Source organism: Pomacea canaliculata, linkage group LG4 (genome assembly GCF_003073045.1).
Source record: "Pomacea canaliculata isolate SZHN2017 linkage group LG4, ASM307304v1, whole genome shotgun sequence".
In the NCBI taxonomy this organism is placed as follows: Eukaryota; Metazoa; Mollusca; class Gastropoda; order Architaenioglossa; family Ampullariidae; genus Pomacea; species Pomacea canaliculata.
The window spans coordinates 18028632-18043534 of NC_037593.1; positions in this window are offsets into that span (position 1 = coordinate 18028632).

Below are 14903 nucleotides of genomic sequence, written 5' to 3' on the forward strand. Positions count from 1 at the left end.
TAAACAAGCTACACGCATGCGTCTGCCCAGTCAGAGGTCAAGTAGGTGCACGAGGCGCGCTACAGCGCAAGGGGTGAGCGGGTGGCATTACATAATGCAGGTGCTCGGGTCATCGCTCATCAAATTCGCTCTCAGCAGTCTGAAAAATGCATTTAGGTGTCGTAAGTATTTCTAGCCATCGGCGGAACCCATTAAAAGTTGCGAATTGTTTCCGGAACAGAAAGTCGAAAAAATATTCCCATCGCGCGCGCATATTAAATGCAGGAATGTCGAGCAGATTGACGCAGGTACTATACTGGAGCTGAGTTGAATGAGAGTGTCGTCTTTCCCTGACTGTACTGGTCTAGGAATTATCTACTGACAGCTTTGGATACTTTTAACAATGAAGGCATGAACACTTGTTCAACGCGCGCTTGCGAGGTCGTAATAATATTAAAGGACACAAAGCACGCGCGAGCTATAAATACACACCACAGCGAGTGTATTTATTTTTAAGTTTAAATGTAAATTCCGGATAAAAAGAAAAAAATACTGTGCTTATGACTATGACTGCAAATTTAAGTGACTTTAGTTGCATGGGCTCCACTTTCCTGTATATAATGCTATGCTAATTATATGGCAACTACTCTCGGTTATAAATAACCTTTAATTCTTTTTTAATGCTTATTTACAATTAAAATGTTATTTTTCTTAGTAACAACTGACTCTGAAAGGTATATATACTATATCACTTTAGTGATTGCTAAAATGTAGTGAAATGTAGTGATCTCTAAAATGTAGTGCCCATGGAATAGTAATTAAGGAGCTGTTTACGTTTTCACCTCCCACCACTCAAGCAGTTGTTGTTTGTTTGTTTTTTTTGTTTTTTTTTTTGCGTGGGTTGTTAATGCGTGCGTTCTCTCTCGCTCGCACCTGCGTATAACCACCCCTTGTAGTATTGACCAAAGGCAATAACATTGTTTCACCCCTTCGCTCTCACAAGGTAAACTAAATTGCCGTTCAACTGCGTAAAAGGACGTTTGATATATGGAAAAAAAAAAACTCGTTCGAACTTTCTAATTTTATCACACAATTTCCAGGCAATTATCTTCCAGCTTACTTCGTAATGTGTGAAACTTTTTTTTTTTTCCTTGTGCATGTATCTCGCATTAATTCCATTAATCGGGGTAAAACAAGAAAAGGAGTAAAACGTATTGAACTGTTTCACGTGACGTCGATCGGCAGTTGCCGGTTTAACGCTTGAAAACACCTATCATTATTTCCATTAAAATTAAAGTTTAGTGGAGAAAATAATTTTACCGACGCTGCCGAAGTACTGTATGTCAGACTGGTTCAAAGGATATGTTTCTACTGGGATTTCTTATTTTCTTACCGGCTTTCTGAGCATTCAGTCACTACTATCGTATTTGTGTGTATGAAAAGCGCCAGAATGTATTTGAGAGGATTCAACCCTGGGAAATTTAATTTTTCCATAAATCACAATACATTACCTAGAAAATGGTAACTAATTAGACTTTGATATTCACATGCAAAACATTGTGTTGTGATGTCAAAGCACAATCAAATGTCTAATACAACCACGCACTTTTACCAAAAGATAGATTTTTAAAATTGCTTATGAGAAAACTAAAGTGAAAAGCACATCAAGCTTGTATTTTTCAACTTCAGTCCAGGGTGTTTCTTCCACACACACCCTCTGCCACCTGTGTTATGTGCATGCTCATATAGTTACTTATCCAGTCGGCAAGCACACTGCGTCCTGGTCAGAGTTTAAAATCAGAGTACAATGCATAAAATTAATGAATTTAACATATTTTATGGCCATAAATAAGTACTTTTTCTTGGAAGAGAGTGTTTAACATGCAACTTTATTAATATTATTATGTTTTTAAAATTTTCGCAGCTCACTGAGAACTTCAGTTTAGTTTATAGCCATTTAATTACATCTCAACTTGCTGTTTACACTTAGTTTTAGGTTTTAGTTAGTTTAGTCCTTGTTCTCCTCGAGGAGCATAGGGCCGCAATTTTTACACTTATACATACCCTATTAGTTGTATTTTTTCAATCAGGATAAGTGAAATTATGCATTTGCATAATGGAAACTCCTTCATGTTCTATGATTAATTTTTTGAATTACCTATTAATTGCAATTTTACAAATGAAAAAAACTCCCACATTCCATTTAATATTCTCATTAATGGTACCACATAATTAATGTACTATATCTCAAAATGGAACCTGCATATGCATGCTCAGAAAACTAAAACTAATAAAGTTAAATATATGATGCAGAAGTAGAACAGGCCTAACAATAGAAATATGTATCTGCTGAAAATATGTTTCATTTGTCAAACACTGCACGCAAAATTGATTTCAATTAACAGGACGAAATTCTAGCGTATATATCATTTCATTAACATAAACATCCCAAAACTTCCATGCATTTGCTGTTGAACCTCGCTAAAATTCACATTATGTTGTAGCTGAAGGAGTCTTTGTTAGGAAATCGACCAGTCTGCTTTCATTCCACAATTAAACCATGATTTCAAACACCTATAAATTCAAGCTTATTTATTTAAATGATAAAAATAAAACTCTTAAAGCTATGTCATAGACTTTTTTATCATTTTCGCTCAGGCATGCTAATTTAAGTAACTTAATTTACTCCGGCGCTGTTCGTTTAATTAAAGATTTATGGGGATAATGACTCTCCGGGGTAAGAATAATTGATAAATACACGTGTAGTTTGGTAATCAAAGACATACTCTCTTAAAATGCATAATTTTTTTTTTTCGTGGTAAGTATGTACCAGTTATATAAACATGACTCTCAACACACACACAGAAAGTAAGAAAGAGACAATTACATACCAATACACGTAACAAATTAATAATGTTCATTAATACTTTAATAGCTTTACCTCGTTGTTTTCGGTTAAGTATGCATTTTAATGACAATGACGACAACGGACAACGATGACAGTGGTGGTGGCAGTAGTGCTGAAGACATCACCACGCGAGTAATATTTTTTTTATACATATTAGTCGTCCCCGTCTGTACGCCGTCCCTTGTTTACCGTTCCGTCGAGACTGGTGTGTCTGTGCGCATGCGCGCAGTCGCCCGATGGCAAAACACGGCAGGCGATGACGTATACACTGGGAAGTACGGCGGCTACATCGATGTACCCTGACCTTTTCTTGCGACGTAAACAACCGTACAAGCCTCACACCATAGAAACATGAGTAGTTCTTGGATCCACGCCATTAACAAAAAAAAAAAAAAAAATCCGTAGCTCTAAAAACGAGGATGCAATGAAATCAGTGACTGCAATTAAATGCATGTGCATACCTACCCCCGCCACACACACACACAAACAGTAATTACATTCAGGAGAACTGTTGTTGTGATGTTTATCTTCAAGGTCCTTTGTCGGCGTGACGTAAGCACACCGCAGTTTCTCTCCTAAACGCGGATATTTTGGGTCCGCTAAATTCAGCGAACAAAAACAGATATTTAAGGTAGTTCCCTTGAGCGACTGGGCTTGTGCGTGCCGACAGAACTACTCCAGCTTAGCTGACAGGGTTGCTAACAATCAGCTTTAGCTCTGGGCGATTTGTTTCCTTACTTAGACTTGTTTGTATCCTTGTATATGTTTTTGCCTTTGAGTGGTACGATCGGGGGACTTTGTGATCGTGTTTAGGGTTGATGGTTTGGTTGCCTCGGTTACCGATTTTTTTGCTTTGTCTTCAGCAATCCTGTGATTAATAATAGTTTCTGAGGTCACACTCGTTCTGTACCCTTCCCTCCATCCTCGCTCGCACTGCATGATAGAGAAGGTTAGATGGACTTGCTAACACCTGTATCACACAAAGGACGCAGCCTTTGCTTAAAGTACATGTTACCTACCATTAGTACCCTGTGACACCTGGATAGTTTGCTCCACAAAGTCTTTCATCTGTGATTTTATTGTTAACTATCGATCTTCCAGCATTTAAAGCAGGCTGACACGTGCGGCTATACAAAAGTACATCCATCTGTCTTGTGTACGCACCAAACCTCGGAGATTCTGGTGCAGTGGCTAAAACCATGGCATCACATGCCGAAAATAAAGGTTTGAGTTTCGTCGAAGGTTTAAATACCATTAATTGTATTTTTGTCTTCTTCTTGTGGGTATATATATATATGGTGGAACGAGCGATAGGAAATTAGGTAGTTGAAGAGAGGTATCGGATAAGAGCTCATTAAACATAAAGATCGAGTAGAACTGAGCAGATTGAACAGAAGGGACTGGAGCTACAGAGTTATGATTGACAGCTGTATTATTTTACTTTAAAAAACGATCAATTTTCGGCAATTTCTTGTCTTCAAAACAACTAGTTGCAGCTGTTACACAAGTATTTCAAAGCCATTTGTTGGTAATTATATTGTACCTACTTATAATGCTGCTAAAGGAAGGGGGAGTAGTGGTTTTTTTTTCCTTTTTTTTGTAGGAATATTACTGATCAAGTGGCCGAATCCTATTTGGTTACCCGGCAGTCCTGCGCTCACTTCGATAACTTGGACGAGACCTTTTTCGATGATAATTTTTTGCATCACATCCCATAGTTTCTCGTGCCTTTTTAAAGTCTCTGAAGCTGTCATCTCGTGCCATTCCCTCCTCTATGTTCCGGGATTGATCCTCAATTGAGTTCTCCCTAACTACCTTCATCTCTCTTCTGATGGCACAATTCACTTTTCGTATTTGGAAGCTGCTTCGAGTTTGTTTTTCCGTTGTCTCTTCAGTCCTTTCGTCACAAAGATCTAGGATATCGTTCATGTTGTTTCTTTTTCCTTCTGCGTCCTAGCACTCCCTGGACTGTTAACAGTAGGGGGCATCTTACATGCTAAGATGCTAAAATGGATTAATTCACGGTGACGTGAATGAAAAAAATCTTTTTTCAGAGAATGGAATAAATAGTACAATATATATATTTTTTTTTATAAATGTTAGAAATAGATTGATTCTCAACAGTTGCGTATAGAACTTAATTATTGTTAGGGCAGACTACCGTTTGGGAAAAAAAAAAAAACTTGTCGTGCTGTCAACAAATTAGAGAGAAAATTAAATGGAAAAAAAAAAGAGTGAAGGTAAATGACTTTCTGGATGTTTCGATAACTGAAGAAGGTAGAATTACCTTTCAGGAAGCTATTACTCTTATTGATGTCTGCGCTGAGAGCACAGAGAGGTTGGAAGGTCTACTGTTTCAAGCAGGACACTGCATGTGTCACTGTTTACTGCCAAACGCGAACAGTAAACAAGTGTTTAGACGCAGAAAGCTGGCAAATTAAATGAACTGTACGCCGGGTAATGGATCGGGTACACTCGCACCCGGCAAAAGATGACAAACAAGCCTACCCGAGGTAGCGGCAGGTGTATTAAAATGTAGGTGCTAAAAATAAAACATTCATCAGCGGTCAGTTCGTTGTGTACTTTTGAAAATTAGGAAAGATTGCAACAAATGTTGGGCAACAATGCGTGGTGGCAGAAGAAAGAAGTTTGAAATCCCACAGACAGATTTAGAAAAGCGGACAAATTATTTTATGACGTGGGCAGCAATACTTATCAGTTAGGGAGAAAAAGGGGGAAACTGTTTATGGGAATGATTTGTATTCCCATATTTCCGAGGAAGAAGCTCAGCAAGCAATACTTAGACTTGAACAGGACAAAGCAGTTGAACAGGATGTGACTTCAGGTGAATTCTTGAAGTCATCTGAACATATTGTTTTAACAAAATTTTTCAACCATGTATTTGAGAATGACATGGCGCAAATCTGTTATTGTACTGTAGTGGGCCGGTAGTCCAGTGTTGTTGTTAGTTTTGGCGGGATCTGCTAGGGCATGGTGAGAGATGCCAAATAGCGGTGATTGGCTAGGGTAAAACGGCGTGTTGTTCCGACCGTATCAGAGCATCGCAAAGTTTACCCCTTCCCAGAGGTATATAAGGGCAGAGCTGAGACGAAGAGATCAGAACAGAGTCGGCGGAGACAGCGCGCACAGCTACACGACGAAGAAGAGACAGCTCCGACCTCTAGCGCCTCGGGCGATTGACCAGCCGTGACCATTGTACGAGAATAAAGGGTCGCACACCTCCTGACTGTTCCTGGCTTTTTGGTTCGAGTGTGAACTGTTGTTGTCACCATACAACCCCACCTTACCACTCGGTTACATTTGGCGCTGCGAGCAGGATCAGAGTCAGCAGGTGTACACGATGGCTGCAGATGGAGACAGTACAGCAGAGGCTGTACGAACGTGTCATTTAGTCCGTCTTCAGAAGTTTGCCGGAGGGCCAAGTGTCGACGAGTTTGAAAGAGAGGTGGAGATAGGTCTTGCCCTATGCCCGATGCCTGACAATGCGGCGTGTGTTTATATTCTCAACGCACTGGAGGGACCTGCTAGACGGCGAGTTCTGATGTTCCCTCATGACATGATAGACACGCCGGAAAAGATATTGGATGTGTTGAGAGAAGCATACGGCGAACGGAGAGATGTTATAGACATTATCGCCAGTTTTTATAACCGCCGACAGCAGAGTGAGGAGTTGGTCATCGAATATGCTGCGACCCTGCGAAATTTACAGGCGAAAGCAAACCGCCTGATGAGCGACGCCATATCCAGTACACACCTGGCGACACGCTTTGTGAAAGGACTTAAACACAGCCAGGTCCGACGTGAAACATCCAGACAGCTGGCCGACCATGGATCTTCTTTTGTCGATCTCCTTAAGACGGCCCGACGTGTAGAGACAGAGGAGATGTGTAATGACAGGGAGGATGAGATACATCGTTTGACTGCACGAATAACACAGTTGGAGATGGAGGCGGCCACCCGACTTCAAACGACACAGCAAAGTGATTTCCCCTCCGAGGCTGATCGTCATCACAAACATAAATATTTGCGACGACAGCAGACAAGACAGCGGGGCGGCCAGCGGTCAGAACCTCCCCATGACAGTGATGGTGGAGGGGGCAGAAGGCGAGGTTTCTGCAGGTGGTTCAACGTGGCAAAGGGATGGGGGTTCATCACACCTGACAATGGCGGTCAAGACGTCTTTGTCCACCATTCAGTTATTCACAAGGCAGGCTTTCGCAGCCTAGGCAAAGGTGAATTGGTGGAATTTGAACCCAGGCTGTCATGCAAGGGCATTGAAGCCACGTTCGTCTGTGGTATCGGAGGAGTGAAATGCCGAGGCAGTGATCGCCGGCCGATTTCAAGAGAAAAGTTTCAAGACAAGCCGGTGCAACTACAACAGCGACAACCACAACGACGGCAGAGCCAAGCAGAACTGCAACAGGACAGATTCCATCGGCGGAGCGGCCGGAGTACCTGTAATATCACCAGCCGGCCAGTTGATGACAGTGCTGTCTACACAGTCAGGCCCCTTGTTGACGGCCCTGCACGTGCCCGCAGAAACGACATCAAAGCAGCGAAGCCGTCTCCGCAGTTAGAGGACAGTCAACTGCCGGAGACACAGAATTGTCAAGACTACGACAGTGACCATGAAACTCTGTTTTGGTATACTACTGTTCCACCCCGTCAAGCCAGAACTACAGTGATACCAGAAGTGACAATGCCTGTGGTGCCAGAAGTGACAATGCCTGTGGTTCCAGAAGTGACAATGCCTGTGGTTCCAGAAATGAAAGTGTGTGTGATGCCAGATATGACAGTGCCTGTGGTGCCCGATATGACAGTAACTGTGATTCCAGAAGTGACAATGCCTGTGGTTCCAGAAGTGACAGTGCCTGCAGAGCACAGCAAATTGCAGCGGCCTGCTGTGAGACAGGCATAAACTCAGATGCATAGAAAAGTGGTGTGTGACACTATTCCATGACAATATAAATACCATGGACATGTTTTTGTAGTTGCGGTGATCGTTGACACCCTAGATGACACTTTGGTTGTTTATTATGATGACTAGTTGTTTATTTTGCTATTTTTGTTCATTTCATTTTGCTACGGCTGCGTCTAAGAAATATCATGACATACGAGACAGATGGACGGAATGCCTGCCCTTATATACACCTCGTGCCCATGCAGCAGTTATTTTGGGAAAAGAATAATCAGTCGGTCAGATTCAGCTGTTAGGCGTAGTACAGATATTTTGTTTACAAGGCAAATCTTTACTCCACTAGGTAAATAGTACCAGCGGCTGATATGACTAGGCGTTGCTTGCGGCAGCAACAGATCTTCTTTAGAGTTTTAAATATTTGAAGCCCCCCCGAGGCCAGCATAATTAGGTGAGCTTGTATACCAGCCCTAGTCTTGCTAGCTAAAGCTCATCAGCGAGGACGCTGTTGGAGAAAGAGTCGGCGGGGATGTAGTGGGCCGGTAGTCCAGTGTTGTTGTTAGTTTTGGCGGGATCTGCTAGGGCATGGTGAGAGATGCCAAATAGCGGTGATTGGCTAGGGTAAAACGGCGTGTTGTTCCGACCGTATCAGAGCATCGCAAAGTTTACCCCTTCCCAGAGGTATATAAGGGCAGAGCTGAGACGAAGAGATCAGAACAGAGTCGGCGGAGACAGCGCGCACAGCTACACGACGAAGAAGAGACAGCTCCGACCTCTAGCGCCTCGGGCGATTGACCAGCCGTGACCATTGTACGAGAATAAAGGGTCGCACACCTCCTGACTGTTCCTGGCTTTTTGGTTCGAGTGTGAACTGTTGTTGTCACCATACAACCCCACCTTACCACTCGGTTACAGTACCATTACTGAAGAAAAGAGACCCAAAGAATGAGAATTTCAGAAGTAGTTAAAGTTACCAACAGGGAAAAAACACGGTTTGTAGTTCCCCATCAAGGGTTCTTTTTTTTTTTTTTTTTTTTTGTTTGAAGACGATATTTGTCTACTCCGGCTACAGAATCAACTGAACGATGCAGAACAAGCTTCTGATGCCTTCGAACGGTTGTCAATCTGAACAAGACAAAAATCATTTAGGTAAAGTCGAAAGATAAAAGCAAAGAAGTTGAAATAGTAAAAATGTACACATATTTATGACTTCAATATTGTCTTTTGATTTATCGCGGTAAAGTGGCGAAATTTATGAGAAGGATGTGGCGCTTAGAAATATGAAATATTCAGTCTATTATAAGTTATTAGATGCTCATATAAAACCATTGATACTGTATGTGTCCGAAATGTGAGGTTTGATACATTATTAATCTATAGAATCTATTCACTTATTTGCATGCAAACGCTTTGTAAGTATGGGTTCTAAGACAGCGACTGCCATAGTCAGAAACTGTATACCGACAGGAGTATGTATGCGGAAATTTATTGGTTCCAGCTGCCAGAGATGATGTTTTCCAGGTTGCCAAAGCAGGTGTGTGAAATGAGCAAAAATCGTTCCGTAAGCCTAGTAGGATTAAGAAAATACCATTTTGTTGTGCTTTACTGTCCACAACAACTAACATATTCTATAAAAAATGTATGAGTGGTGCTTCGGAGCAATATAAAGCTACTTTCTTTTTTTAAGAATTTATATTCAGGAATGGCGGCCTGCTTTGCCAGTCAGAAAACAGTCTGTAGCACAGCACTGGAATAGTACAGTATCACATTTCTAAACTAAGTGCAGAAAATTTTCATTTCCAAATATATTGCAACCACTAAAAATAGAAGAGCAAATGTATGCTTCATTCACCCTCGATTAATATCACTGTATATAAAATTGATTAAAAAAAAAAAAAACAACTAACTCTCCGTCCACCCTACCCTACAGTTATTTAGATACACATGTATGTGGAAACCATTCACATTCACCTGTTAAACCTATGTCTATCAGTGGGATCTGAAATACAAAGCAACAATAAAACCTCTCCTTACAATGTTTCAAAACTAAACAATTTCAAAAGTGCACAAAGCTAACTTCTGCTAAAACAAAAATTTTGCTCTGATTCGCCTTTTGCGTGCAAAGCCGTGTTTCTACGGAATATTTACTGTCTGGTTCATCATGTTTACTTTATATTTCATGGTCATTATATTGCTTGAGATTGTCTTTAGATTTAAATGTACAAAACAGCAATAATATAATAATATTGTCACGGACCGGGTCAATGAACTCATTCCCAAGTGCAGCTGCTATGAGTGCGAGGAGTGAAGGGGGAAGGAAGGAAGGGTGTCGGGCAGCGACTGGCCTTGAGCAGAAAGCATCACAGAAACATGAGAATAATGAAGATGGGAAGAATCGTCTGTGGTGAGTGAGAGAAGGCATGCTTTGTGAAAATTGAAGTATGAGATCATCGTCTGCATCTGTTCATGTGTGGGTTCTTTCTTGAAATTGTTTCTTTCCCGTTAAAGACCAATTTTTTTTTTTTTTTTTTTAATCTGTGGCTGTAAATGTTATTAAAAACTGGACTGGTATTACTTGAGGTATTATTGAAGACTGCCCCTACGGTTTGGCTGAGAAGATAAAGGTGTTTCAGCAGGTTTACATCAGAGAAAACCCCTGCTTCCGCTTGATGATGCTCACCCCCTCTCGCCACCATTTCGAGAGGAAAAGGTGAGGAGCATTTTCCGTCAACAAAACCGCAGGAAGACTTCTGGTCTGGACTATGTTTCGACGTTCATCCTGACAACTGACACCTGTGTTCACTGCCATGTTTAGCAGCTCGTTGTAGATGTCCGTGCCTCGGTGATTTAAATCATCTGTGATCGTCCCAGTTACAAAGAAAACCACTGTTACACACGAATGACTTCAGTCCTGTGGTCATAACATCTGTTATTACAAAGGTTTTCGAGCGGTCAGTTTTCCGCTGCTTTCCCGTATATGGACTTTTCAAAAGTTTTCAACATCCTTATCCTACACAATCTGAATGAGAAGCTGGTCTTTTTATGAGTGAATCGGTCTATCTGTCTTTGGATACTTGACTTTTCTATTCAACCGTTCACAGGTTGCCAAGATCGCTATGAAGGTGTCTGTCTCCAGAAAACTGAATATTGATGTCCCTCGGGGATGTATTCTCTCCCGTCTTTTCAATTTCTTTACGAACAAGTGTATTTCGGCAGATCTGTTGACACAATTATTAAAGCCCCCATTTCTGGAATCGATGAAACAGGGGTAAGGTCTAGAGAGTAGATGACAGGTGTAGATGACAGGTGTGTTGATAACAACTTCGTTCTAAATGTGCAACTCCCTTTCTCCTCACTTACCTTCCACCACCACCATCCCCCCAAAAAAAACCAAACCAAACCAAAACAAAACAAAACAAAAAAAAACAGAGGAGCTGGTAATTGATTTTAGGCAAGAAAAAGTTCTACTTCTGTCGATTGTCCTCGATGGCTAGTCTGTCAAACAGGTCACATTCAAATTACTTTAAACGACAGTCTCAAATGACCTGAATACATCATCACGAAAAAATGTCAGCAGCGACTGCACTTTATAAGAATTTTGCAGAAATTTAGAATGCAGAAGGAGCTTGTCGCACGATTCCATCATTTTGTGATTAAAAGCATCCTTTGTTTCTCCCTCATCGTCTGGTATGATAGCAAAACCGCTCGGGGAAGGACCATTACAAACACACTGTGAAGTCAGTCTCCAGGACTTCTGGCCGTGCTTTCCCTTGCTTCTCCTCAAACAGAAGTCTCACAAGACCATCCAGGACCCTTCGCACCCACCCAAACAATTCTTTAAACACATGCTCCCAGGAAAACATTACAGGGCACTTGCGATAAGGACACGTAGGTTCCGCTCCAGATTCTTGGCTGAAGAAGTCCTGTCCATTAATCGCAGACTGTGACACAGCAACGACTGTTCTACCCTAACAGCATTTAAAGTAATTTAAACATTTTATAAAGGTTTACAAAGGTTTTTACCATTTGGGTAGTCCGTCTGTGTGTGTGTGTGTGCGCAAGCGTGTGCAAAACCATATTTTATGGTGTAAAAAGATGCACGCTTTTATCACACCAAGACAAAATCCTTTTTCCACTTGGGAAATAAATTATTTTTTTAAAAGAAGTTTATTCTCTTCAGTAGTTGTCGTTTCATTGCTGTCGGGATGAGTGCAAACTTTATGTGAGCCACAAAGACATAAACAAGAGCTGGCGACACGGTGTGATGTTTGGAGACTATAGTCAATTAACCTTGTACAGTTATACCCTATCAAGTACGGGTGCAAAGGCGGTCCCCTCTCAACGGTCGGAGTTTTAACTTTGAAAGCAGGTCGAGTGGGCAGAAAGTTAAGCCGGGTATTTGTCAAGTCATGAGCAAGTAACGGATGTCAGCAAGTCTGGGCAGTTTACAAGTCAACAATACTATATCAGAGCGATGACAGTTACAATTCTTCAGTTCTAACCGCCATGTGTGCGATCACACACCCGTCAGTGTTTTTCGCGACAGTTGAATAATACTTGGAGTGCAGACGTGATATAACGACGTCTGGTGAGTCTGCTTAGTCCTCGAGACTCTGACAGCGAGCTCACCATTTGCCGGTTGTACCGAATGTGACATTTACATATTGTGACAAACAAATATTATCGAGCGAATGTTATTCTTCTAGCTCTCTCTCTCTCTTGCTGTGTGTGTGTGTGAGAGAGAGAGTGTGAGAGAGAGATAAAGTGAGGGAGATACTGTGGCTCTGGTTACTTCTTGACAAGTTATTGTTGAGAGATATGAAAGCAAACCCACCATGGAGTTGAACATATCATTGTGAACCACAACCGATACCATGACACAGCAAAGTCCAAGGGTATGCGAGCCGTAATTTTAAGGGGGAAACCCCACCCACACACACAGAAACACTTTAAGATAAGTCAGTCTTGATGTAGTTGTTGTAATGCGAAAAAAAAAAGTACTGGGAGTGGTAAATTGACTTGAAGAGTTTTCACACACTCATTTTCACGCTCGCGCGCGGATACAGGCGATCGTTTCAGGAGGGAGAAAAAAAAAAAACAAAACAAAAAACATGCAGCTTGTAAAGTAGGTCGTCACGGAGGCGACTACGAGCAGGGAGCTCTAGAAAACAGACAAGCCAGATCTGTGTCACCCCGATGACGTGCACACCCGTGAACAGCACGGGGGAGGTTAGGGTTCACCAGCCGAGCGCTATACACGCGTCCGCTAAGGAGGGCGATTCCGCAATCGCAGACTAAAGTTGTTGACCGCAATGTGCACGTGTGGCGTTGATATGCATCCAAGCGTGTGAAATGACAGCCATGTGTGAGCACCACTGTGTACTCTGCCAAGAGGAAAGAAAAATGAAACCAAAAGAGAAACTCCGTACGTGGCGCCGACGAATGGTTGGCTGCATTGTCGATCGCGAAAAGCTCTTCGACATCAATTAAAGGTTGTCATGGTTGTTATCGTCTCTATCATATCATTACCAGCAGATTGAAAGCTCTGTGTGCTCAAGTAACAGTGGTTATGGGATTAAGAGATTTTACAGGCCCTTTCCCCTCAAAGGTATCATGGAGTCATCTGTAACCACAAATCAATGATGAGGTATTATTGTAACGCTAGATGAAGAGCAATGTTGTTGTCCTGAAAGCAGCTGCTTTCCTTTGTATTCACACGTTTGGTTTTTTTCTAAACAAGGAATGGATGGGTGGCTATAGCTGTCTTTTTCCTCTTAACTGTTTTGGATAGATTATTCTAGTTCCCTTTCTCCTTAATGACATTGTCAAGATCTTATATCCTGGTTATTCTATTAAAATTATAAAACATATATCCTTAATTTTATATTTATCTAACCTAGTATTTTTTTAAAATCTTTCGTTTTATCTATTAGTTTTACCTGATTAGTTCGAAGTGGAACTAAATTCCTGCCAGAATTGTTCATTCTGTGATGACCGTATTGCTATGTATAAACTTTTCGGCCTTTGGCCTCCAATCTGCACAGCTGACACTTAAAAAAAAAACTCTTTCTTTGATTATGATTCTGTGACTTTTGCTAACCTTCAATGACACTATTCTGTTGCTGTCATATGCTGTTCTCATAAGTGATGTCCTCATTAAAACAACTCGCTCAATAGCTTTTTTTTTTTTTTATAAGTCGGTACTACTGTTGCTTGGCTGTGTCACCAGCAGCTAAAGTGTCATCTACCATGCACCGGCTTTCATAAACATTCTAAGTTATTAATAGAACGTAATTCAAGGTATGTAGTCGGTGGTCACTTGAATGCACAATCTGCAATATAATACTGAAGATGTGGTGGCTTGATTATTCAGATTGATTTTGAAGCGTTATATTACATCAGCGACATGGATTATAGTGTGGTGATACATCGCCACATCGGTTGTTGCAGAACTTGACACCTGCAAACAGAGTCCGGAGTTGGTAGAAGCGGAGGAGGCACTGCATGGTGCTGAAGTCAAAGGTGAAATTCACGGAGAATCAGAAACAAGGACGCTAATTAAGTTGATTAAATAGATTATTTCTATACTGTAAGTTACAGTTGAGAAATAAAAGCTTTAAATTACTTGTATTTACCACCAGCTTCCTTAAAGGAATGATCACATACCCTGTGATGGTATAATTTTATTATTTAATTTTTAATATATTTTGGATTGTGTGCCTCGATGGCCACCCATTCAGCCTCTCGCGGTAGATGTAATCCGTGGTTGCATCATAAACATTTATCCAGTTTTGAGGAGACCAGCTTTTCTAATGCTTATTAATTAAATCTGTCTCAGTTTGCATGCACTCCAAATCAGTCGCACTTCTCATGCGCACTTCTGTTTTACGCTTGGAAGAAAGCAGCATAGAACTCCAGAAATATCTACAAACCAACCTCAAAATTAAAGATTAAAGGTCATAAATAAGGTACAAGAGCAAACATAAATTGAAGTGATTTTTCCTCCAAAGAAGAGGAATCGCACGAAGAATAAACTAAAAGGTAAATATTTTCAAAGAAAAAAATTAATTTCGGTAAAAA